The sequence below is a fragment of the Hyla sarda genome, unplaced genomic scaffold (genome assembly GCF_029499605.1).
Source record: "Hyla sarda isolate aHylSar1 unplaced genomic scaffold, aHylSar1.hap1 scaffold_1098, whole genome shotgun sequence".
Lineage (NCBI taxonomy): Eukaryota > Metazoa > Chordata > Amphibia > Anura > Hylidae > Hyla > Hyla sarda.
In genome coordinates, this window is record NW_026607718.1 from 63786 (window position 1) to 86910 (window position 23125).

Genomic DNA, 23125 nt, shown 5'->3' on the forward strand with positions numbered 1-23125 from the left:
GAAATGGGTTTAAAAGTGATTTCGGCGGAGAAATATATATATATATATATATATATATATATATATATATATATACGCGCACACACACACATATATATATAAACGTATTCTCCGTTGAGATATTGCAGCCGCTGCTGTGTCCAGGCCCAGGAGCCTTAGCACTGTGCTGTGATGTCACTCAATACCACTGACATCACTAGGTGTAAACAACATCTCTCCTTTGCTGTGTATGTGACTATGGAGCTGTTTGGTGATGTCGTCTATTATGGCCTTCATAGAAGCAACAGGAGATTGTTGCATCCATCTAGAACCCTCAGAACTACAGTGCTATGATGTCACTCACTTCCACAGGCCTTGCAGAGTGTAAACAACAACAACCCAGCTTTGTTGTGTATGTAACCATAGGGATTTGTGATGTCACCTAGAACCTTCACAGCAGCGACAGCTTTATGAGGAGCATCAGCACTGCTCTGCCTGAGCAGAACCATCACCGCCATAGGTTGTCAAATAACCCGGGTTTAACCCACACAGGTAAGTCCAATGGGGTGCAGGCATGTCCTCTATGCTTACAGCTTCCCGTGGGTGTTGGTTTGATACCGTTTGGGGACAGCCAAGGAGGCATCTGCAGGCAACAAAGGTAGGTGTGTGCTTGTGTGTGTGTTTCCTATGCAGATCCTAAGCCCAGTGTCACATGCAAGTAGGAGGAGTAAGAAGGGTTCCTGGCAAATCCGGGTTATGGATTGCATTTAAAAAGGCCCCGTGGGAGTGCAATGGGCCCCTGTCTTGCTGCTTAGCAATAATGGTATGGGTTTAGGTTCTGCTGTGTGTACTGGTGGTTGACTGCCCCCCAGCCCAGAGTGTGCATGGAAAATTGTCTGGCAGCCTCCCTGACAGCAAGCAGTGATAGTGCCCATGAAGGGCACCTTGTTGGGCCCGCCCCTTTCACGGTTATCGCTTCTCGGCCTTTTGGCTAAGATCAAGTGTAGTATCTGTTCTTATCAGTTTAATATCTGATACGTCCCCTAACTGGGGACCATATATTAAATGGATTTTTGAGAACGGGGGCCGATTTCGAAGCTTGCTTCCGTCGCCCTATGCATTGACCTGATATGGCAGTATCTTCGGGTACAGTGCACCACCCCCTTACAGGATTAAAAAGAAAGATTCCTACTTTCATTGCTACCTGCTTGCTGGCTAGCCAGCTAGCCAGCCCTGTGGGCCTTGCTGCTGCTGCAGCCAAAAAACAAAAGGTGGTGCTGCTGCTGCTTCTGCTGCTTCTGCTTCTGCTTGTGTCTGGCCGCTGTTGGAGCGTCCAGGCACAGGACTTCTGCTGCTGCTGACTAAATGGCCTCCTTAATTGGATCATTTGAGTAGCCAGCACACCTGTGCAGGTAGGGCATGACATGATAGGCAGCTGCCTTGATAGCGGGTGGGTGCTGAATGTTCCTAATTGACAAAATAAGATTAATGCTTATGAAGAAATATAAAATCTCATCCCTTCCCCAATATCGCGCCACACCCCTACCCCTTAATTCCCTGGTTGAACTTGATGGACATATGTCTTTTTTCGACCGTACTAACTATGTAACTATGTAACATAACATGGGGGGGGGGGTCTCCTGGCTGTTCACACAGGTGTGTCATTGCTGTACATTGACCATGCATTGCTTCTGTGGTATTGCAAAGGCAAAGACAAATGCTTCCAGCCATCCATTGCACTAATGGATTGGTCATCAGCTGGCTGTCTATGTCCCGCATCAATATAGACCAATGTACAGAGGGTTAGGCTATGCTATTGTGCACCTACCTGATGCATCAGAAGGTGCGAGGCCCTTGCTAAATTCTGTGCACAGACTTTGAGATCTATACTTTAGACTGTATCTAAACCTGCTCCAACATGGACTGACATTCTGGCCTACTTTCAGCCGATGCGACTTGTCTGTCGCTGAACAGTCGCTTTTTATGTATTCAGCACCTATGTATAATGTTGTAAAAATGCTCTAGAAGCTAAAGTCGCAGAAATGTCACACATATTTGGCCTGCAACTTTCTGTGCGACAAATTCAGACAGGAAAAATCAGTATAAATCCTTAGAAAATTATCCCCCAGTGTCTCCATCTGCTGGCGGTATTGAATAAGCATTGCTGCACTGATGGGGTATGCATTAGACGAAAAAAAAGAAGAAAAAGAAGAATAATACGCCCAGAAAAGAGGCGAAAAGGAGAAAAACGTAAAAAAACGTGAAAAAAAAGTAAGAGGAAGAGAAGGGAAAAAAAGGTGGAAATGGGTTTAAAAGTGATTTCGGCGGAGAAATATATATATATATATATATATATATATATATATATATATATATATATATATATACGCGCACACACACACATATATATATAAACGTATTCTCCGTTGAGATATTGCAGCCGCTGCTGTGTCCAGGCCCAGGAGCCTTAGCACTGTGCTGTGATGTCACTCAATACCACTGACATCACTAGGTGTAAACAACATCTCTCCTTTGCTGTGTATGTGACTATGGAGCTGTTTGGTGATGTCGTCTATTATGGCCTTCATAGAAGCAACAGGAGATTGTTGCATCCATCTAGAACCCTCAGAACTACAGTGCTATGATGTCACTCACTTCCACAGGCCTTGCAGAGTGTAAACAACAACAACCCAGCTTTGTTGTGTATGTAACCATAGGGATTTGTGATGTCACCTAGAACCTTCACAGCAGCGACAGCTTTATGAGGAGCATCAGCACTGCTCTGCCTGAGCAGAACCATCACCGCCATAGGTTGTCAAATAACCCGGGTTTAACCCACACAGGTAAGTCCAATGGGGTGCAGGCATGTCCTCTATGCTTACAGCTTCCCGTGGGTGTTGGTTTGATACCGTTTGGGGACAGCCAAGGAGGCATCTGCAGGCAACAAAGGTAGGTGTGTGCTTGTGTGTGTGTTTCCTATGCAGATCCTAAGCCCAGTGTCACATGCAAGTAGGAGGAGTAAGAAGGGTTCCTGGCAAATCCGGGTTATGGATTGCATTTAAAAAGGCCCCGTGGGAGTGCAATGGGCCCCTGTCTTGCTGCTTAGCAATAATGGTATGGGTTTAGGTTCTGCTGTGTGTACTGGTGGTTGACTGCCCCCCAGCCCAGAGTGTGCATGGAAAATTGTCTGGCAGCCTCCCTGACAGCAAGCAGTGATAGTGCCCATGAAGGGCACCTTGTTGGGCCCGCCCCTTTCACGGTTATCGCTTCTCGGCCTTTTGGCTAAGATCAAGTGTAGTATCTGTTCTTATCAGTTTAATATCTGATACGTCCCCTATCTGGGGACCATATATTAAATGGATTTTTGAGAACGGGGGCCGATTTCGAAGCTTGCTTCCGTCGCCCTATGCATTGACCCGATATGGCAGTATCTTCGGGTACAGTGCACCACCCCCTTACAGGGTTAAAAAGAAAGATTCCTACTTTCATTGCTACCTGCTTGCTGGCTAGCCAGCTAGCCAGCCCTGTGGGCCTTGCTGCTGCTGCAGCCAAAAAACAAAAGGTGGTGCTTCTGCTGCTTCTGCTTGTGTCTGGCCGCTGTTGGAGCGTCCAGGCACAGGACTTCTGCTGCTGCTGACTAAATGGCCTCCTTAATTGGATCATTTGAGTAGCCAGCACACCTGTGCAGGTAGGGCATGACATGATAGGCAGCTGCCTTGATAGCGGGTGGGTGCTGAATGTTCCTAATTGACAAAATAAGATTAATGCTTATGAAGAAATATAAAATCTCATCCCTTCCCCAATATCGCGCCACACCCCTACCCCTTAATTCCCTGGTTGAACTTGATGGACATATGTCTTTTTTCGACCGTACTAACTATGTAACTATGTAACATAACATGGGGGGGGGGGGGGGTCTCCTGGCTGTTCACACAGGTGTGTCATTGCTGTACATTGACCATGCATTGCTTCTGTGGTATTGCAAAGGCAAAGACAAATGCTTCCAGCCATCCATTGCACTAATGGATTGGTCATCAGCTGGCTGTCTATGTCCCGCATCAATATAGACCAAAGTACAGAGGGTTAGGCTATGCTATTGTGCACCTACCTGATGCATCAGAAGGTGCGAGGCCCTTGCTAAATTCTGTGCACAGACTTTGAGATCTATACTTTAGACTGTATCTAAACCTGCTCCAACATGGACTGACATTCTGGCCTACTTTCAGCCGATGCGACTTGTCTGTCGCTGAACAGTCGCTTTTTATGTATTCAGCACCTATGTATAATGTTGTAAAAATGCTCTAGAAGCTAAAGTCGCAGAAATGTCACACATATTTGGCCTGCAACTTTCTGTGCGACAAATTCAGACAGGAAAAATCAGTATAAATCCTTAGAAAATTATCCCCCAGTGTCTCCATCTGCTGGCGGTATTGAATAAGCATTGCTGCACTGATGGGGTATGCATTAGACGAAAAAAAAGAAGAAAAAGAAGAATAATACGCCCAGAAAAGAGGCGAAAAGGAGAAAAACGTAAAAAAACGTGAAAAAAAAGTAAGAGGAAGAGAAGGGAAAAAAAGGTGGAAATGGGTTTAAAAGTGATTTCGGCGGAGAAATATATATATATATATATATATATATATATATATATATATATACGCGCACACACACACATATATATAAACGTATTCTCCGTTGAGATATTGCAGCCGCTGCTGTGTCCAGGCCCAGGAGCCTTAGCACTGTGCTGTGATGTCACTCAATACCACTGACATCACTAGGTGTAAACAACATCTCTCCTTTGCTGTGTATGTGACTATGGAGCTGTTTGGTGATGTCGTCTATTATGGCCTTCATAGAAGCAACAGGAGATTGTTGCATCCATCTAGAACCCTCAGAACTACAGTGCTATGATGTCACTCACTTCCACAGGCCTTGCAGAGTGTAAACAACAACAACCCAGCTTTGTTGTGTATGTAACCATAGGGATTTGTGATGTCACCTAGAACCTTCACAGCAGCGACAGCTTTATGAGGAGCATCAGCACTGCTCTGCCTGAGCAGAACCATCACCGCCATAGGTTGTCAAATAACCCGGGTTTAACCCACACAGGTAAGTCCAATGGGGTGCAGGCATGTCCTCTATGCTTACAGCTTCCCGTGGGTGTTGGTTTGATACCGTTTGGGGACAGCCAAGGAGGCATCTGCAGGCAACAAAGGTAGGTGTGTGCTTGTGTGTGTGTTTCCTATGCAGATCCTAAGCCCAGTGTCACATGCAAGTAGGAGGAGTAAGAAGGGTTCCTGGCAAATCCGGGTTATGGATTGCATTTAAAAAGGCCCCGTGGGAGTGCAATGGGCCCCTGTCTTGCTGCTTAGCAATAATGGTATGGGTTTAGGTTCTGCTGTGTGTACTGGTGGTTGACTGCCCCCCAGCCCAGAGTGTGCATGGAAAATTGTCTGGCAGCCTCCCTGACAGCAAGCAGTGATAGTGCCCATGAAGGGCACCTTGTTGGGCCCGCCCCTTTCACGGTTATCGCTTCTCGGCCTTTTGGCTAAGATCAAGTGTAGTATCTGTTCTTATCAGTTTAATATCTGATACGTCCCCTATCTGGGGACCATATATTAAATGGATTTTTGAGAACGGGGGCCGATTTCGAAGCTTGCTTCCGTCGCCCTATGCATTGACCCGATATGGCAGTATCTTCGGGTACAGTGCACCACCCCCTTACAGGGTTAAAAAGAAAGATTCCTACTTTCATTGCTACCTGCTTGCTGGCTAGCCAGCTAGCCAGCCCTGTGGGCCTTGCTGCTGCTGCAGCCAAAAAACAAAAGGTGGTGCTGCTGCTGCTTCTGCTGCTTCTGCTTCTGCTTGTGTCTGGCCGCTGTTGGAGCGTCCAGGCACAGGACTTCTGCTGCTGCTGACTAAATGGCCTCCTTAATTGGATCATTTGAGTAGCCAGCACACCTGTGCAGGTAGGGCATGACATGATAGGCAGCTGCCTTGATAGCGGGTGGGTGCTGAATGTTCCTAATTGACAAAATAAGATTAATGCTTATGAAGAAATATAAAATCTCATCCCTTCCCCAATATCGCGCCACACCCCTACCCCTTAATTCCCTGGTTGAACTTGATGGACATATGTCTTTTTTCGACCGTACTAACTATGTAACTATGTAACATAACATGGGGGGGGGGGGGGTCTCCTGGCTGTTCACACAGGTGTGTCATTGCTGTACATTGACCATGCATTGCTTCTGTGGTATTGCAAAGGCAAAGACAAATGCTTCCAGCCATCCATTGCACTAATGGATTGGTCATCAGCTGGCTGTCTATGTCCCGCATCAATATAGACCAAAGTACAGAGGGTTAGGCTATGCTATTGTGCACCTACCTGATGCATCAGAAGGTGCGAGGCCCTTGCTAAATTCTGTGCACAGACTTTGAGATCTATACTTTAGACTGTATCTAAACCTGCTCCAACATGGACTGACATTCTGGCCTACTTTCAGCCGATGCGACTTGTCTGTCGCTGAACAGTCGCTTTTTATGTATTCAGCACCTATGTATAATGTTGTAAAAATGCTCTAGAAGCTAAAGTCGCAGAAATGTCACACATATTTGGCCTGCAACTTTCTGTGCGACAAATTCAGACAGGAAAAATCAGTATAAATCCTTAGAAAATTATCCCCCAGTGTCTCCATCTGCTGGCGGTATTGAATAAGCATTGCTGCACTGATGGGGTATGCATTAGACGAAAAAAAAGAAGAAAAAGAAGAATAATACGCCCAGAAAATAGGCGAAAAGGAGAAAAACGTAAAAAAACGTGAAAAAAAAGTAAGAGGAAGAGAAGGGAAAAAAAGGTGGAAATGGGTTTAAAAGTGATTTCGGCGGAGAAATATATATATATATATATATATATATATATATATATATATATATATATACGCGCACACACACACATATATATAAACGTATTCTCCGTTGAGATATTGCAGCCGCTGCTGTGTCCAGGCCCAGGAGCCTTAGCACTGTGCTGTGATGTCACTCAATACCACTGACATCACTAGGTGTAAACAACATCTCTCCTTTGCTGTGTATGTGACTATGGAGCTGTTTGGTGATGTCGTCTATTATGGCCTTCATAGAAGCAACAGGAGATTGTTGCATCCATCTAGAACCCTCAGAACTACAGTGCTATGATGTCACTCACTTCCACAGGCCTTGCAGAGTGTAAACAACAACAACCCAGCTTTGTTGTGTATGTAACCATAGGGATTTGTGATGTCACCTAGAACCTTCACAGCAGCGACAGCTTTATGAGGAGCATCAGCACTGCTCTGCCTGAGCAGAACCATCACCGCCATAGGTTGTCAAATAACCCGGGTTTAACCCACACAGGTAAGTCCAATGGGGTGCAGGCATGTCCTCTATGCTTACAGCTTCCCATGGGTGTTGGTTTGATACCGTTTGGGGACAGCCAAGGAGGCATCTGCAGGCAACAAAGGTAGGTGTGTGCTTGTGTGTGTGTTTCCTATGCAGATCCTAAGCCCAGTGTCACATGCAAGTAGGAGGAGTAAGAAGGGTTCCTGGCAAATCCGGGTTATGGATTGCATTTAAAAAGGCCCCGTGGGAGTGCAATGGGCCCCTGTCTTGCTGCTTAGCAATAATGGTATGGGTTTAGGTTCTGCTGTGTGTACTGGTGGTTGACTGCCCCCCAGCCCAGAGTGTGCATGGAAAATTGTCTGGCAGCCTCCCTGACAGCAAGCAGTGATAGTGCCCATGAAGGGCACCTTGTTGGGCCCGCCCCTTTCACGGTTATCGCTTCTCGGCCTTTTGGCTAAGATCAAGTGTAGTATCTGTTCTTATCAGTTTAATATCTGATACGTCCCCTATCTGGGGACCATATATTAAATGGATTTTTGAGAACGGGGGCCGATTTCGAAGCTTGCTTCCGTCGCCCTATGCATTGACCCGATATGGCAGTATCTTCGGGTACAGTGCACCACCCCCTTACAGGGTTAAAAAGAAAGATTCCTACTTTCATTGCTACCTGCTTGCTGGCTAGCCAGCTAGCCAGCCCTGTGGGCCTTGCTGCTGCTGCAGCCAAAAAACAAAAGGTGGTGCTGCTGCTGCTTCTGCTGCTTCTGCTTCTGCTTCTGCTTGTGTCTGGCCGCTGTTGGAGCGTCCAGGCACAGGACTTCTGCTGCTGCTGACTAAATGGCCTCCTTAATTGGATCATTTGAGTAGCCAGCACACCTGTGCAGGTAGGGCATGACATGATAGGCAGCTGCCTTGATAGCGGGTGGGTGCTGAATGTTCCTAATTGACAAAATAAGATTAATGCTTATGAAGAAATATAAAATCTCATCCCTTCCCCAATATCGCGCCACACCCCTACCCCTTAATTCCCTGGTTGAACTTGATGGACATATGTCTTTTTTCGACCGTACTAACTATGTAACTATGTAACATAACATGGGGGGGGGGGGGTCTCCTGGCTGTTCACACAGGTGTGTCATTGCTGTACATTGACCATGCATTGCTTCTGTGGTATTGCAAAGGCAAAGACAAATGCTTCCAGCCATCCATTGCACTAATGGATTGGTCATCAGCTGGCTGTCTATGTCCCGCATCAATATAGACCAAAGTACAGAGGGTTAGGCTATGCTATTGTGCACCTACCTGATGCATCAGAAGGTGCGAGGCCCTTGCTAAATTCTGTGCACAGACTTTGAGATCTATACTTTAGACTGTATCTAAACCTGCTCCAACATTGACTGACATTCTGGCCTACTTTCAGCCGATGCGACTTGTCTGTCGCTGAACAGTCGCTTTTTATGTATTCAGCACCTATGTATAATGTTGTAAAAATGCTCTAGAAGCTAAAGTCGCAGAAATGTCACACATATTTGGCCTGCAACTTTCTGTGCGACAAATTCAGACAGGAAAAATCAGTATAAATCCTTAGAAAATTATCCCCCAGTGTCTCCATCTGCTGGCGGTATTGAATAAGCATTGCTGCACTGATGGGGTATGCATTAGACGAAAAAAAAGAAGAAAAAGAAGAATAATACGCCCAGAAAAGAGGCGAAAAGGAGAAAAACGTAAAAAAACGTGAAAAAAAAGTAAGAGGAAGAGAAGGGAAAAAAAGGTGGAAATGGGTTTAAAAGTGATTTCGGCGGAGAAATATATATATATATATATATATATATATATATATATATATATACGCGCACACACACACATATATATAAACGTATTCTCCGTTGAGATATTGCAGCCGCTGCTGTGTCCAGGCCCAGGAGCCTTAGCACTGTGCTGTGATGTCACTCAATACCACTGACATCACTAGGTGTAAACAACATCTCTCCTTTGCTGTGTATGTGACTATGGAGCTGTTTGGTGATGTCGTCTATTATGGCCTTCATAGAAGCAACAGGAGATTGTTGCATCCATCTAGAACCCTCAGAACTACAGTGCTATGATGTCACTCACTTCCACAGGCCTTGCAGAGTGTAAACAACAACAACCCAGCTTTGTTGTGTATGTAACCATAGGGATTTGTGATGTCACCTAGAACCTTCACAGCAGCGACAGCTTTATGAGGAGCATCAGCACTGCTCTGCCTGAGCAGAACCATCACCGCCATAGGTTGTCAAATAACCCGGGTTTAACCCACACAGGTAAGTCCAATGGGGTGCAGGCATGTCCTCTATGCTTACAGCTTCCCGTGGGTGTTGGTTTGATACCGTTTGGGGACAGCCAAGGAGGCATCTGCAGGCAACAAAAGTAGGTGTGTGCTTGTGTGTGTGTTTCCTATGCAGATCCTAAGCCCAGTGTCACATGCAAGTAGGAGGAGTAAGAAGGGTTCCTGGCAAATCCGGGTTATGGATTGCATTTAAAAAGGCCCCGTGGGAGTGCAATGGGCCCCTGTCTTGCTGCTTAGCAATAATGGTATGGGTTTAGGTTCTGCTGTGTGTACTGGTGGTTGACTGCCCCCCAGCCCAGAGTGTGCATGGAAAATTGTCTGGCAGCCTCCCTGACAGCAAGCAGTGATAGTGCCCATGAAGGGCACCTTGTTGGGCCCGCCCCTTTCACGGTTATCGCTTCTCGGCCTTTTGGCTAAGATCAAGTGTAGTATCTGTTCTTATCAGTTTAATATCTGATACGTCCCCTATCTGGGGACCATATATTAAATGGATTTTTGAGAACGGGGGCCGATTTCGAAGCTTGCTTCCGTCGCCCTATGCATTGACCTGATATGGCAGTATCTTCGGGTAAAGTGCACCACCCCCTTACAGGGTTAAAAAGAAAGATTCCTACTTTCATTGCTACCTGCTTGCTGGCTAGCCAGCTAGCCAGCCCTGTGGGCCTTGCTGCTGCTGCAGCCAAAAAACAAAAGGTGGTGCTGCTGCTGCTTCTGCTGCTTCTGCTGCTTCTGCTTGTGTCTGGCCGCTGTTGGAGCGTCCAGGCACAGGACTTCTGCTGCTGCTGACTAAATGGCCTCCTTAATTGGATCATTTGAGTAGCCAGCACACCTGTGCAGGTAGGGCATGACATGATAGGCAGCTGCCTTGATAGCGGGTGGGTGCTGAATGTTCCTAATTGACAAAATAAGATTAATGCTTATGAAGAAATATAAAATCTCATCCCTTCCCCAATATCGCGCCACACCCCTACCCCTTAATTCCCTGGTTGAACTTGATGGACATATGTCTTTTTTCGACCGTACTAACTATGTAACTATGTAACATAACATGGGGGGGGGGGGGGGTCTCCTGGCTGTTCACACAGGTGTGTCATTGCTGTACATTGACCATGCATTGCTTCTGTGGTATTGCAAAGGCAAAGACAAATGCTTCCAGCCATCCATTGCACTAATGGATTGGTCATCAGCTGGCTGTCTATGTCCCGCATCAATATAGACCAAAGTACAGAGGGTTAGGCTATGCTATTGTGCACCTACCTGATGCATCAGAAGGTGCGAGGCCCTTGCTAAATTCTGTGCACAGACTTTGAGATCTATACTTTAGACTGTATCTAAACCTGCTCCAACATGGACTGACATTCTGGCCTACTTTCAGCCGATGCGACTTGTCTGTCGCTGAACAGTCGCTTTTTATGTATTCAGCACCTATGTATAATGTTGTAAAAATGCTCTAGAAGCTAAAGTCGCAGAAATGTCACACATATTTGGCCTGCAACTTTCTGTGCGACAAATTCAGACAGGAAAAATCAGTATAAATCCTTAGAAAATTATCCCCCAGTGTCTCCATCTGCTGGCGGCATTGAATAAGCATTGCTGCACTGATGGGGTATGCATTAGACGAAAAAAAAGAAGAAAAAGAAGAATAATACGCCCAGAAAAGAGGCGAAAAGGAGAAAAACGTAAAAAAACGTGAAAAAAAAGTAAGAGGAAGAGAAGGGAAAAAAAGGTGGAAATGGGTTTAAAAGTGATTTCGGCGGAGAAATATATATATATATATATATATATATATATATATATATATATATACGCGCACACACACACATATATATATAAACGTATTCTCCGTTGAGATATTGCAGCCGCTGCTGTGTCCAGGCCCAGGAGCCTTAGCACTGTGCTGTGATGTCACTCAATACCACTGACATCACTAGGTGTAAACAACATCTCTCCTTTGCTGTGTATGTGACTATGGAGCTGTTTGGTGATGTCGTCTATTATGGCCTTCATAGAAGCAACAGGAGATTGTTGCATCCATCTAGAACCCTCAGAACTACAGTGCTATGATGTCACTCACTTCCACAGGCCTTGCAGAGTGTAAACAACAACAACCCAGCTTTGTTGTGTATGTAACCATAGGGATTTGTGATGTCACCTAGAACCTTCACAGCAGCGACAGCTTTATGAGGAGCATCAGCACTGCTCTGCCTGAGCAGAACCATCACCGCCATAGGTTGTCAAATAACCCGGGTTTAACCCACACAGGTAAGTCCAATGGGGTGCAGGCATGTCCTCTATGCTTACAGCTTCCCGTGGGTGTTGGTTTGATACCGTTTGGGGACAGCCAAGGAGGCATCTGCAGGCAACAAAGGTAGGTGTGTGCTTGTGTGTGTGTTTCCTATGCAGATCCTAAGCCCAGTGTCACATGCAAGTAGGAGGAGTAAGAAGGGTTCCTGGCAAATCCGGGTTATGGATTGCATTTAAAAAGGCCCCGTGGGAGTGCAATGGGCCCCTGTCTTGCTGCTTAGCAATAATGGTATGGGTTTAGGTTCTGCTGTGTGTACTGGTGGTTGACTGCCCCCCAGCCCAGAGTGTGCATGGAAAATTGTCTGGCAGCCTCCCTGACAGCAAGCAGTGATAGTGCCCATGAAGGGCACCTTGTTGGGCCCGCCCCTTTCACGGTTATCGCTTCTCGGCCTTTTGGCTAAGATCAAGTGTAGTATCTGTTCTTATCAGTTTAATATCTGATACGTCCCCTATCTGGGGACCATATATTAAATGGATTTTTGAGAACGGGGGCCGATTTCGAAGCTTGCTTCCGTCGCCCTATGCATTGACCCGATATGGCAGTATCTTCGGGTACAGTGCACCACCCCCTTACAGGGTTAAAAAGAAAGATTCCTACTTTCATTGCTACCTGCTTGCTGGCTAGCCAGCTAGCCAGCCCTGTGGGCCTTGCTGCTGCTGCAGCCAAAAAACAAAAGGTGGTGCTGCTGCTGCTTCTGCTGCTTCTGCTTCTGCTTGTGTCTGGCCGCTGTTGGAGCGTCCAGGCACAGGACTTCTGCTGCTGCTGACTAAATGGCCTCCTTAATTGGATCATTTGAGTAGCCAGCACACCTGTGCAGGTAGGGCATGACATGATAGGCAGCTGCCTTGATAGCGGGTGGGTGCTGAATGTTCCTAATTGACAAAATAAGATTAATGCTTATGAAGAAATATAAAATCTCATCCCTTCCCCAATATCGCGCCACACCCCTACCCCTTAATTCCCTGGTTGAACTTGATGGACATATGTCTTTTTTCGACCGTACTAACTATGTAACTATGTAACATAACATGGGGGGGGGGGGGGGTCTCCTGGCTGTTCACACAGGTGTGTCATTGCTGTACATTGACCATGCATTGCTTCTGTGGTATTGCAAAGGCAAAGACAAATGCTTCCAGCCATCCATTGCACTAATGGATTGGTCATCAGCTGGCTGTCTATGTCCCGCATCAATATAGACCAAAGTACAGAGGGTTAGGCTATGCTATTGTGCACCTACCTGATGCATCAGAAGGTGCGAGGCCCTTGCTAAATTCTGTGCACAGACTTTGAGATCTATACTTTAGACTGTATCTAAACCTGCTCCAACATGGACTGACATTCTGGCCTACTTTCAGCCGATGCGACTTGTCTGTCGCTGAACAGTCGCTTTTTATGTATTCAGCACCTATGTATAATGTTGTAAAAATGCTCTAGAAGCTAAAGTCGCAGAAATGTCACACATATTTGGCCTGCAACTTTCTGTGCGACAAATTCAGACATGAAAAATCAGTATAAATCCTTAGAAAATTATCCCCCAGTGTCTCCATCTGCTGGCGGTATTGAATAAGCATTGCTGCACTGATGGGGTATGCATTAGACGAAAAAAAAGAAGAAAAAGAAGAATAATACGCCCAGAAAAGAGGTGAAAAGGAGAAAAACGTAAAAAAACGTGAAAAAAAAGTAAGAGGAAGAGAAGGGAAAAAAAGGTGGAAATGGGTTTAAAAGTGATTTCGGCGGAGAAATATATATATATATATATATATATATATATATATATATATATATATATACGCGCACACACACACATATATATAAACGTATTCTCCGTTGAGATATTGCAGCCGCTGCTGTGTCCAGGCCCAGGAGCCTTAGCACTGTGCTGTGATGTCACTCAATACCACTGACATCACTAGGTGTAAACAACATCTCTCCTTTGCTGTGTATGTGACTATGGAGCTGTTTGGTGATGTCGTCTATTATGGCCTTCATAGAAGCAACAGGAGATTGTTGCATCCATCTAGAACCCTCAGAACTACAGTGCTATGATGTCACTCACTTCCACAGGCCTTGCAGAGTGTAAACAACAACAACCCAGCTTTGTTGTGTATGTAACCATAGGGATTTGTGATGTCACCTAGAACCTTCACAGCAGCGACAGCTTTATGAGGAGCATCAGCACTGCTCTGCCTGAGCAGAACCATCACCGCCATAGGTTGTCAAATAACCCGGGTTTAACCCACACAGGTAAGTCCAATGGGGTGCAGGCATGTCCTCTATGCTTACAGCTTCCCGTGGGTGTTGGTTTGATACCGTTTGGGGACAGCCAAGGAGGCATCTGCAGGCAACAAAGGTAGGTGTGTGCTTGTGTGTGTGTTTCCTATGCAGATCCTAAGCCCAGTGTCACATGCAAGTAGGAGGAGTAAGAAGGGTTCCTGGCAAATCCGGGTTATGGATTGCATTTAAAAAGGCCCCGTGGGAGTGCAATGGGCCCCTGTCTTGCTGCTTAGCAATAATGGTATGGGTTTAGGTTCTGCTGTGTGTACTGGTGGTTGACTGCCCCCCAGCCCAGAGTGTGCATGGAAAATTGTCTGGCAGCCTCCCTGACAGCAAGCAGTGATAGTGCCCATGAAGGGCACCTTGTTGGGCCCGCCCCTTTCACGGTTATCGCTTCTCGGCCTTTTGGCTAAGATCAAGTGTAGTATCTGTTCTTATCAGTTTAATATCTGATACGTCCCCTATCTGGGGACCATATATTAAATGGATTTTTGAGAACGGGGGCCGATTTCGAAGCTTGCTTCCGTCGCCCTATGCATTGACCCGATATGGCAGTATCTTCGGGTACAGTGCACCACCCCCTTACAGGGTTAAAAAGAAAGATTCCTACTTTCATTGCTACCTGCTTGCTGGCTAGCCAGCTAGCCAGCCCTGTGGGCCTTGCTGCTGCTGCAGCCAAAAAACAAAAGGTGGTGCTGCTGCTGCTTCTGCTGCTTCTGCTTCTGCTTGTGTCTGGCCGCTGTTGGAGCGTCCAGGCACAGGACTTCTGCTGCTGCTGACTAAATGGCCTCCTTAATTGGATCATTTGAGTAGCCAGCACACCTGTGCAGGTAGGGCATGACATGATAGGCAGCTGCCTTGATAGCGGGTGGGTGCTGAATGTTCCTAATTGACAAAATAAGATTAATGCTTATGAAGAAATATAAAATCTCATCCCTTCCCCAATATCGCGCCACACCCCTACCCCTTAATTCCCTGGTTGAACTTGATGGACATATGTCTTTTTTCGACCGTACTAACTATGTAACTATGTAACATAACATGGGGGGGGGGGGGGTCTCCTGGCTGTTCACACAGGTGTGTCATTGCTGTACATTGACCATGCATTGCTTCTGTGGTATTGCAAAGGCAAAGACAAATGCTTCCAGCCATCCATTGCACTAATGGATTGGTCATCAGCTGGCTGTCTATGTCCCGCATCAATATAGACCAAAGTACAGAGGGTTAGGCTATGCTATTGTGCACCTACCTGATGCATCAGAAGGTGCGAGGCCCTTGCTAAATTCTGTGCACAGACTTTGAGATCTATACTTTAGACTGTATCTAAACCTGCTCCAACATGGACTGACATTCTGGCCTACTTTCAGCCGATGCGACTTGTCTGTCGCTGAACAGTCGCTTTTTATGTATTCAGCACCTATGTATAATGTTGTAAAAATGCTCTAGAAGCTAAAGTCGCAGAAATGTCACACATATTTGGCCTGCAACTTTCTGTGCGACAAATTCAGACAGGAAAAATCAGTATAAATCCTTAGAAAATTATCCCCCAGTGTCTCCATCTGCTGGCGGTATTGAATAAGCATTGCTGCACTGATGGGGTATGCATTAGACGAAAAAAAAGAAGAATAATACGCCCAGAAAAGAGGCGAAAAGGAGAAAAACGTAAAAAAAACGTGAAAAAAAAGTAAGAGGAAGAGAAGGGAAAAAAAGGTGGAAATGGGTTTAAAAGTGATTTCGGCGGAGAAATATATATATATATATATATATATATATATATATATATATATATATATATATACGCGCACACACACACATATATATAAACGTATTCTCCGTTGAGATATTGCAGCCGCTGCTGTGTCCAGGCCCAGGAGCCTTAGCACTGTGCTGTGATGTCACTCAATACCACTGACATCACTAGGTGTAAACAACATCTCTCCTTTGCTGTGTATGTGACTATGGAGCTGTTTGGTGATGTCGTCTATTATGGCCTTCATAGAAGCAACAGGAGATTGTTGCATCCATCTAGAACCCTCAGAACTACAGTGCTATGATGTCACTCACTTCCACAGGCCTTGCAGAGTGTAAACAACAACAACCCAGCTTTGTTGTGTATGTAACCATAGGGATTTGTGATGTCACCTAGAACCTTCACAGCAGCGACAGCTTTATGAGGAGCATCAGCACTGCTCTGCCTGAGCAGAACCATCACCGCCATAGGTTGTCAAATAACCCGGGTTTAACCCACACAGGTAAGTCCAATGGGGTGCAGGCATGTCCTCTATGCTTACAGCTTCCCGTGGGTGTTGGTTTGATACCGTTTGGGGACAGCCAAGGAGGCATCTGCAGGCAACAAAGGTAGGTGTGTGCTTGTGTGTGTGTTTCCTATGCAGATCCTAAGCCCAGTGTCACATGCAAGTAGGAGGAGTAAGAAGGGTTCCTGGCAAATCCGGGTTATGGATTGCATTTAAAAAGGCCCCGTGGGAGTGCAATGGGCCCCTGTCTTGCTGCTTAGCAATAATGGTATGGGTTTAGGTTCTGCTGTGTGTACTGGTGGTTGACTGCCCCCCAGCCCAGAGTGTGCATGGAAAATTGTCTGGCAGCCTCCCTGACAGCAAGCAGTGATAGTGCCCATGAAGGGCACCTTGTTGGGCCCGCCCCTTTCACGGTTATCGCTTCTCGGCCTTTTGGCTAAGATCAAGTGTAGTATCTGTTCTTATCAGTTTAATATCTGATACGTCCCCTATCTGGGGACCATATATTAAATGGATTTTTGAGAACGGGGGCCGATTTCGAAGCTTGCTTCCGTCGCCCTATGCATTGACCCGATATGGCAGTATCTTCGGGTACAGTGCACCACCCCCTTACAGGGTTAAAAAGAAAGATTCCTACTTTCATTGCTACCTGCTTGCTGGCTAGCCAGCTAGCCAGCCCTGTGGGCCTTGCTGCTGCTGCAGCCAAAAAACAAAAGGTGGTGCTGCTGCTGCTTCTGCTTCTGCTTGTGTCTGGCCGCTGTTGGAGCGTCCAGGCACAGGACTTCTGCTGCTGCTGACTAAATGGCCTCCTTAATTGGATCATTTGAGTAGCCAGCACACCTGTGCAGGTAGGGCATGACATGATAGGCAGCTGCCTTGATAGCGGGTGGGTGCTGAATGTTCCTAATTGACAAAATAAGATTAATGCTTATGAAGAAATATAAAATCTCATCCCTTCCCCAATATCGCGCCACACCCCTACCCCTTAATTCCCTGGTTGAACTTGATGGACATATGTCTTTTTTCGACCGTACTAACTATGTAACTATGTAACATAACATGGGGGGGGGGGGGGGGTCTCCTGGCTGTTCACACAGGTGTGTCATTGCTGTACATTGACCATGCATTGCTTCTGTGGCATTGCAAAGGCAAAGACAAATGCTTCCAGCCATCCATTGCACTAATGGATTGGTCATCAGCTGGCTGTCTATGTCCCGCATCAATATAGACCAAAGTACAGAGGGTTAGGCTATGCTATTGTGCACCTACCTGATGCATCAGAAGGTGCGAGGCCCTTGCTAAATTCTGTGCACAGACTTTGAGATCTATACTTTAGACTGTATCTAAACCTGCTCCAACATGGACTGACATTCTGGCCTACTTTCAGCCGATGCGACTTGTCTGTCGCTGAACAGTCGCTTTTTATGTATTCAGCACCTATGTATAATGTTGTAAAAATGCTCTAGAAGCTAAAGTCGCAGAAATGTCACACATATTTGGCCTGCAACTTTCTGTGCGACAAATTCAGACAGGAAAAATCAGTATAAATCCTTAGAAAATTATCCCCCAGTGTCTCCATCTGCTGGCGGTATTGAATAAGCATTGCTGCACTGATGGGGTATGCATTAGACGAAAAAAAAGAAGAAAAAGAAGAATAATACGCCCAGAAAAGAGGCGAAAAGGAGAAAAACGTAAAAAAACGTGAAAAAAAAGTAAGAGGAAGAGAAGGGAAAAAAAGGTGGAAATGGGTTTAAAAGTGATTTCGGCGGAGAAATATATATATATATATATATATATATATATATATATATACGCGCACACACACACATATATATAAACGTATTCTCCGTTGAGATATTGCAGCCGCTGCTGTGTCCAGGCCCAGGAGCCTTAGCACTGTGCTGTGATGTCACTCAATACCACTGACATCACTAGGTGTAAACAACATCTCTCCTTTGCTGTGTATGTGACTATGGAGCTGTTTGGTGATGTCGTCTATTATGGCCTTCATAGAAGCAACAGGAGATTTTTGCATCCATCTAGAACCCTCAGAACTACAGTGCTATGATGTCACTCACTTCCACAGGCCTTGCAGAGTGTAAACAACAACAACCCAGCTTTGTTGTGTATGTAACCATAGGGATTTGTGATGTCACCTAGAACCTTCACAGCAGCGACAGCTTTATGAGGAGCATCAGCACTGCTCTGCCTGAGCAGAACCATCACCGCCATAGGTTGTCAAATAACCCGGGTTTAACCCACACAGGTAAGTCCAATGGGGTGCAGGCATGTCCTCTATGCTTACAGCTTCCCGTGGGTGTTGGTTTGATACCGTTTGGGGACAGCCAAGGAGGCATCTGCAGGCAACAAAGGTAGGTGTGTGCTTGTGTGTGTGTTTCCTATGCAGATCCTAAGCCCAGTGTCACATGCAAGTAGGAGGAGTAAGAAGGGTTCCTGGCAAATCCGGGTTATGGATTGCATTTAAAAAGGCCCCGTGGGAGTGCAATGGGCCCCTGTCTTGCTGCTTAGCAATAATGGTATGGGTTTAGGTTCTGCTGTGTGTACTGGTGGTTGACTGCCCCCCAGCCCAGAGTGTGCATGGAAAATTGTCTGGCAGCCTCCCTGACAGCAAGCAGTGATAGTGCCCATGAAGGGCACCTTGTTGGGCCCGCCCCTTTCACGGTTATCGCTTCTCGGCCTTTTGGCTAAGATCAAGTGTAGTATCTGTTCTTATCAGTTTAATATCTGATACGTCCCCTATCTGGGGACCATATATTAAATGGATTTTTGAGAACGGGGGCCGATTTCGAAGCTTGCTTCCGTCGCCCTATGCATTGACCCGATATGGCAGTATCTTCGGGTACAGTGCACCACCCCCTTACAGGGTTAAAAAGAAAGATTCCTACTTTCATTGCTACCTGCTTGCTGGCTAGCCAGCTAGCCAGCCCTGTGGGCCTTGCTGCTGCTGCAGCCAAAAAACAAAAGGTGGTGCTGCTGCTGCTTCTGCTGCTTCTGCTTGTGTCTGGCCGCTGTTGGAGCGTCCAGGCACAGGACTTCTGCTGCTGCTGACTAAATGGCCTCCTTAATTGGATCATTTGAGTAGCCAGCACACCTGTGCAGGTAGGGCATGACATGATAGGCAGCTGCCTTGATAGCGGGTGGGTGCTGAATGTTCCTAATTGACAAAATAAGATTAATGCTTATGAAGAAATATAAAATCTCATCCCTTCCCCAATATCGCGCCACACCCCTACCCCTTAATTCCCTGGTTGAACTTGATGGACATATGTTTTTTTTCGACCGTACTAACTATGTAACTATGTAACATAACATGGGGGGGGGGGGGGGGGGTCTCCTGGCTGTTCACACAGGTGTGTCATTGCTGTACATTGACCATGCATTGCTTCTGTGGTATTGCAAAGGCAAAGACAAATGCTTCCAGCCATCCATTGCACTAATGGATTGGTCATCAGCTGGCTGTCTATGTCCCGCATCAATATAGACCAAAGTACAGAGGGTTAGGCTATGCTATTGTGCACCTACCTGATGCATCAGAAGGTGCGAGGCCCTTGCTAAATTCTGTGCACAGACTTTGAGATCTATACTTTAGACTGTATCTAAACCTGCTCCAACATGGACTGACATTCTGGCCTACTTTCAGCCGATGCGACTTGTCTGTCGCTGAACAGTCGCTTTTTATGTATTCAGCACCTATGTATAATGTTGTAAAAATGCTCTAGAAGCTAAAGTCGCAGAAATGTCACACATATTTGGCCTGCAACTTTCTGTGCGACAAATTCAGACAGGAAAAATCAGTATAAATCCTTAGAAAATTATCCCCCAGTGTCTCCATCTGCTGGCGGTATTGAATAAGCATTGCTGCACTGATGGGGTATGCATTAGACGAAAAAAAAGAAGAAAAAGAAGAATAATACGCCCAGAAAAGAGGCGAAAAGGAGAAAAACGTAAAAAAACGTGAAAAAAAAGTAAGAGGAAGAGAAGGGAAAAAAAGGTGGAAATGGGTTTAAAAGTGATTTCGGCGGAGAAATATATATATATATATATATATATATATATATATATATATATATACGCGCACACACACACATATATATAAACGTATTCTCCGTTGAGATATTGCAGCCGCTGCTGTGTCCAGGCCCAGGAGCCTTAGCACTGTGCTGTGATGTCACTCAATACCACTGACATCACTAGGTGTAAACAACATCTCTCCTTTGCTGTGTATGTGACTATGGAGCTGTTTGGTGATGTCGTCTATTATGGCCTTCATAGAAGCAACAGGAGATTGTTGCATCCATCTAGAACCCTCAGAACTACAGTGCTATGATGTCACTCACTTCCACAGGCCTTGCAGAGTGTAAACAACAACAACCCAGCTTTGTTGTGTATGTAACCATAGGGATTTGTGATGTCACCTAGAACCTTCACAGCAGCGACAGCTTTATGAGGAGCATCAGCACTGCTCTGCCTGAGCAGAACCATCACCGCCATAGGTTGTCAAATAACCCGGGTTTAACCCACACAGGTAAGTCCAATAGGGTGCAGGCATGTCCTCTATGCTTACAGCTTCCCGTGGGTGTTGGTTTGATACCGTTTGGGGACAGCCAAGGAGGCATCTGCAGGCAACAAAGGTAGGTGTGTGCTTGTGTGTGTGTTTCCTATGCAGATCCTAAGCCCAGTGTCACATGCAAGTAGGAGGAGTAAGAAGGGTTCCTGGCAAATCCGGGTTATGGATTGCATTTAAAAAGGCCCCGTGGGAGTGCAATGGGCCCCTGTCTTGCTGCTTAGCAATAATGGTATGGGTTTAGGTTCTGCTGTGTGTACTGGTGGTTGACTGCCCCCCAGCCCAGAGTGTGCATGGAAAATTGTCTGGCAGCCTCCCTGACAGCAAGCAGTGATAGTGCCCATGAAGGGCACCTTGTTGGGCCCGCCCCTTTCACGGTTATCGCTTCTCGGCCTTTTGGCTAAGATCAAGTGTAGTATCTGTTCTTATCAGTTTAATATCTGATACGTCCCCTATCTGGGGACCATATATTAAATGGATTTTTGAGAACGGGGGCCGATTTCGAAGCTTGCTTCCGTCGCCCTATGCATTGACCCGATATGGCAGTATCTTCGGGTACAGTGCACCACCCCCTTACAGGGTTAAAAAGAAAGATTCCTACTTTCATTGCTACCTGCTTGCTGGCTAGCCAGCTAGCCAGCCCTGTGGGCCTTGCTGCTGCTGCAGCCAAAAAACAAAAGGTGGTGCTGCTGCTGCTTCTGCTGCTTCTGCTTCTGCTTGTGTCTGGCCGCTGTTGGAGCGTCCAGGCACAGGACTTCTGCTGCTGCTGACTAAATGGCCTCCTTAATTGGATCATTTGAGTAGCCAGCACACCTGTGCAGGTAGGGCATGACATGATGACATGATAGGCAGCTGCCTTGATAGCGGGTGGGTGCTGAATGTTCCTAATTGACAAAATAAGATTAATGCTTATGAAGAAATATAAAATCTCATCCCTTCCCCAATATCGCGCCACACCCCTACCCCTTAATTCCCTGGTTGAACTTGATGGACATATGTCTTTTTTCGACCGTACTAACTATGTAACTATGTAACATAACATGGGGGGGGGGGGGGTCTCCTGGCTGTTCACACAGGTGTGTCATTGCTGTACATTGACCATGCATTGCTTCTGTGGTATTGCAAAGGCAAAGACAAATGCTTCCAGCCATCCATTGCACTAATGGATTGGTCATCAGCTGGCTGTCTATGTCCCGCATCAATATAGACCAAAGTACAGAGGGTTAGGCTATGCTATTGTGCACCTACCTGATGCATCAGAAGGTGCGAGGCCCTTGCTAAATTCTGTGCACAGACTTTGAGATCTATACTTTAGACTGTATCTAAACCTGCTCCAACATGGACTGACATTCTGGCCTACTTTCAGCCGATGCGACTTGTCTGTCGCTGAACAGTCGCTTTTTATGTATTCAGCACCTATGTATAATGTTGTAAAAATGCTCTAGAAGCTAAAGTCGCAGAAATGTCACACATATTTGGCCTGCAACTTTCTGTGCGACAAATTCAGACAGGAAAAATCAGTATAAATCCTTAGAAAATTATCCCCCAGTGTCTCCATCTGCTGGCGGTATTGAATAAGCATTGCTGCACTGATGGGGTATGCATTAGACGAAAAAAAAGAAGAAAAAGAAGAATAATACGCCCAGAAAAGAGGCGAAAAGGAGAAAAACGTAAAAAAACGTGAAAAAAAAGTAAGAGGAAGAGAAGGGAAAAAAAGGTGGAAATGGGTTTAAAAGTGATTTCGGCGGAGAAATATATATATATATATATATACGCGCACACACACACATATATATAAACGTATTCTCCGTTGAGATATTGCAGCCGCTGCTGTGTCCAGGCCCAGGAGCCTTAGCACTGTGCTGTGATGTCACTCAATACCACTGACATCACTAGGTGTAAACAACATCTCTCCTTTGCTGTGTATGTGACTATGGAGCTGTTTGGTGATGTCGTCTATTATGGCCTTCATAGAAGCAACAGGAGATTGTTGCATCCATCTAGAACCCTCAGAACTACAG

The 23125-nt window shown here is 45.9% G+C and overlaps 10 non-coding genes across 10 annotated transcripts; all 10 read left to right on the forward strand.

Annotated features, from left to right (window-relative positions):
- Window positions 1–950: 950 nt before the first annotated feature.
- Window positions 951–1141, forward strand: LOC130300755 (U2 spliceosomal RNA). The gene has a single exon (XR_008851581.1). It is a non-coding gene; the product is annotated as a U2 spliceosomal RNA (small nuclear RNA).
- A 2100-nt stretch (window positions 1142–3241) lies between these two features.
- Window positions 3242–3432, forward strand: LOC130300726 (U2 spliceosomal RNA). The gene has a single exon (XR_008851554.1). It is a non-coding gene; the product is annotated as a U2 spliceosomal RNA (small nuclear RNA).
- Window positions 3433–5507: 2075 nt separating this feature from the next.
- On the forward strand, window positions 5508–5698 carry LOC130300729 (U2 spliceosomal RNA). Its single transcript, XR_008851556.1, has one exon. It is a non-coding gene; the product is annotated as a U2 spliceosomal RNA (small nuclear RNA).
- A 2095-nt stretch (window positions 5699–7793) lies between these two features.
- On the forward strand, window positions 7794–7984 carry LOC130300730 (U2 spliceosomal RNA). Its single transcript, XR_008851557.1, has one exon. It is a non-coding gene; the product is annotated as a U2 spliceosomal RNA (small nuclear RNA).
- A 2094-nt stretch (window positions 7985–10078) lies between these two features.
- On the forward strand, window positions 10079–10269 carry LOC130300759 (U2 spliceosomal RNA). Its single transcript, XR_008851585.1, has one exon. It is a non-coding gene; the product is annotated as a U2 spliceosomal RNA (small nuclear RNA).
- A 2097-nt stretch (window positions 10270–12366) lies between these two features.
- Window positions 12367–12557, forward strand: LOC130300731 (U2 spliceosomal RNA). Its single transcript, XR_008851558.1, has one exon. It is a non-coding gene; the product is annotated as a U2 spliceosomal RNA (small nuclear RNA).
- Window positions 12558–14653: 2096 nt separating this feature from the next.
- Window positions 14654–14844, forward strand: LOC130300732 (U2 spliceosomal RNA). Its single transcript, XR_008851559.1, has one exon. It is a non-coding gene; the product is annotated as a U2 spliceosomal RNA (small nuclear RNA).
- A 2091-nt stretch (window positions 14845–16935) lies between these two features.
- LOC130300733 (U2 spliceosomal RNA) lies at window positions 16936–17126 on the forward strand. The gene has a single exon (XR_008851561.1). It is a non-coding gene; the product is annotated as a U2 spliceosomal RNA (small nuclear RNA).
- Window positions 17127–19204: 2078 nt separating this feature from the next.
- LOC130300734 (U2 spliceosomal RNA) lies at window positions 19205–19395 on the forward strand. The gene has a single exon (XR_008851562.1). It is a non-coding gene; the product is annotated as a U2 spliceosomal RNA (small nuclear RNA).
- A 2089-nt stretch (window positions 19396–21484) lies between these two features.
- On the forward strand, window positions 21485–21675 carry LOC130300735 (U2 spliceosomal RNA). The gene has a single exon (XR_008851563.1). It is a non-coding gene; the product is annotated as a U2 spliceosomal RNA (small nuclear RNA).
- Window positions 21676–23125: the final 1450 nt, after the last annotated feature.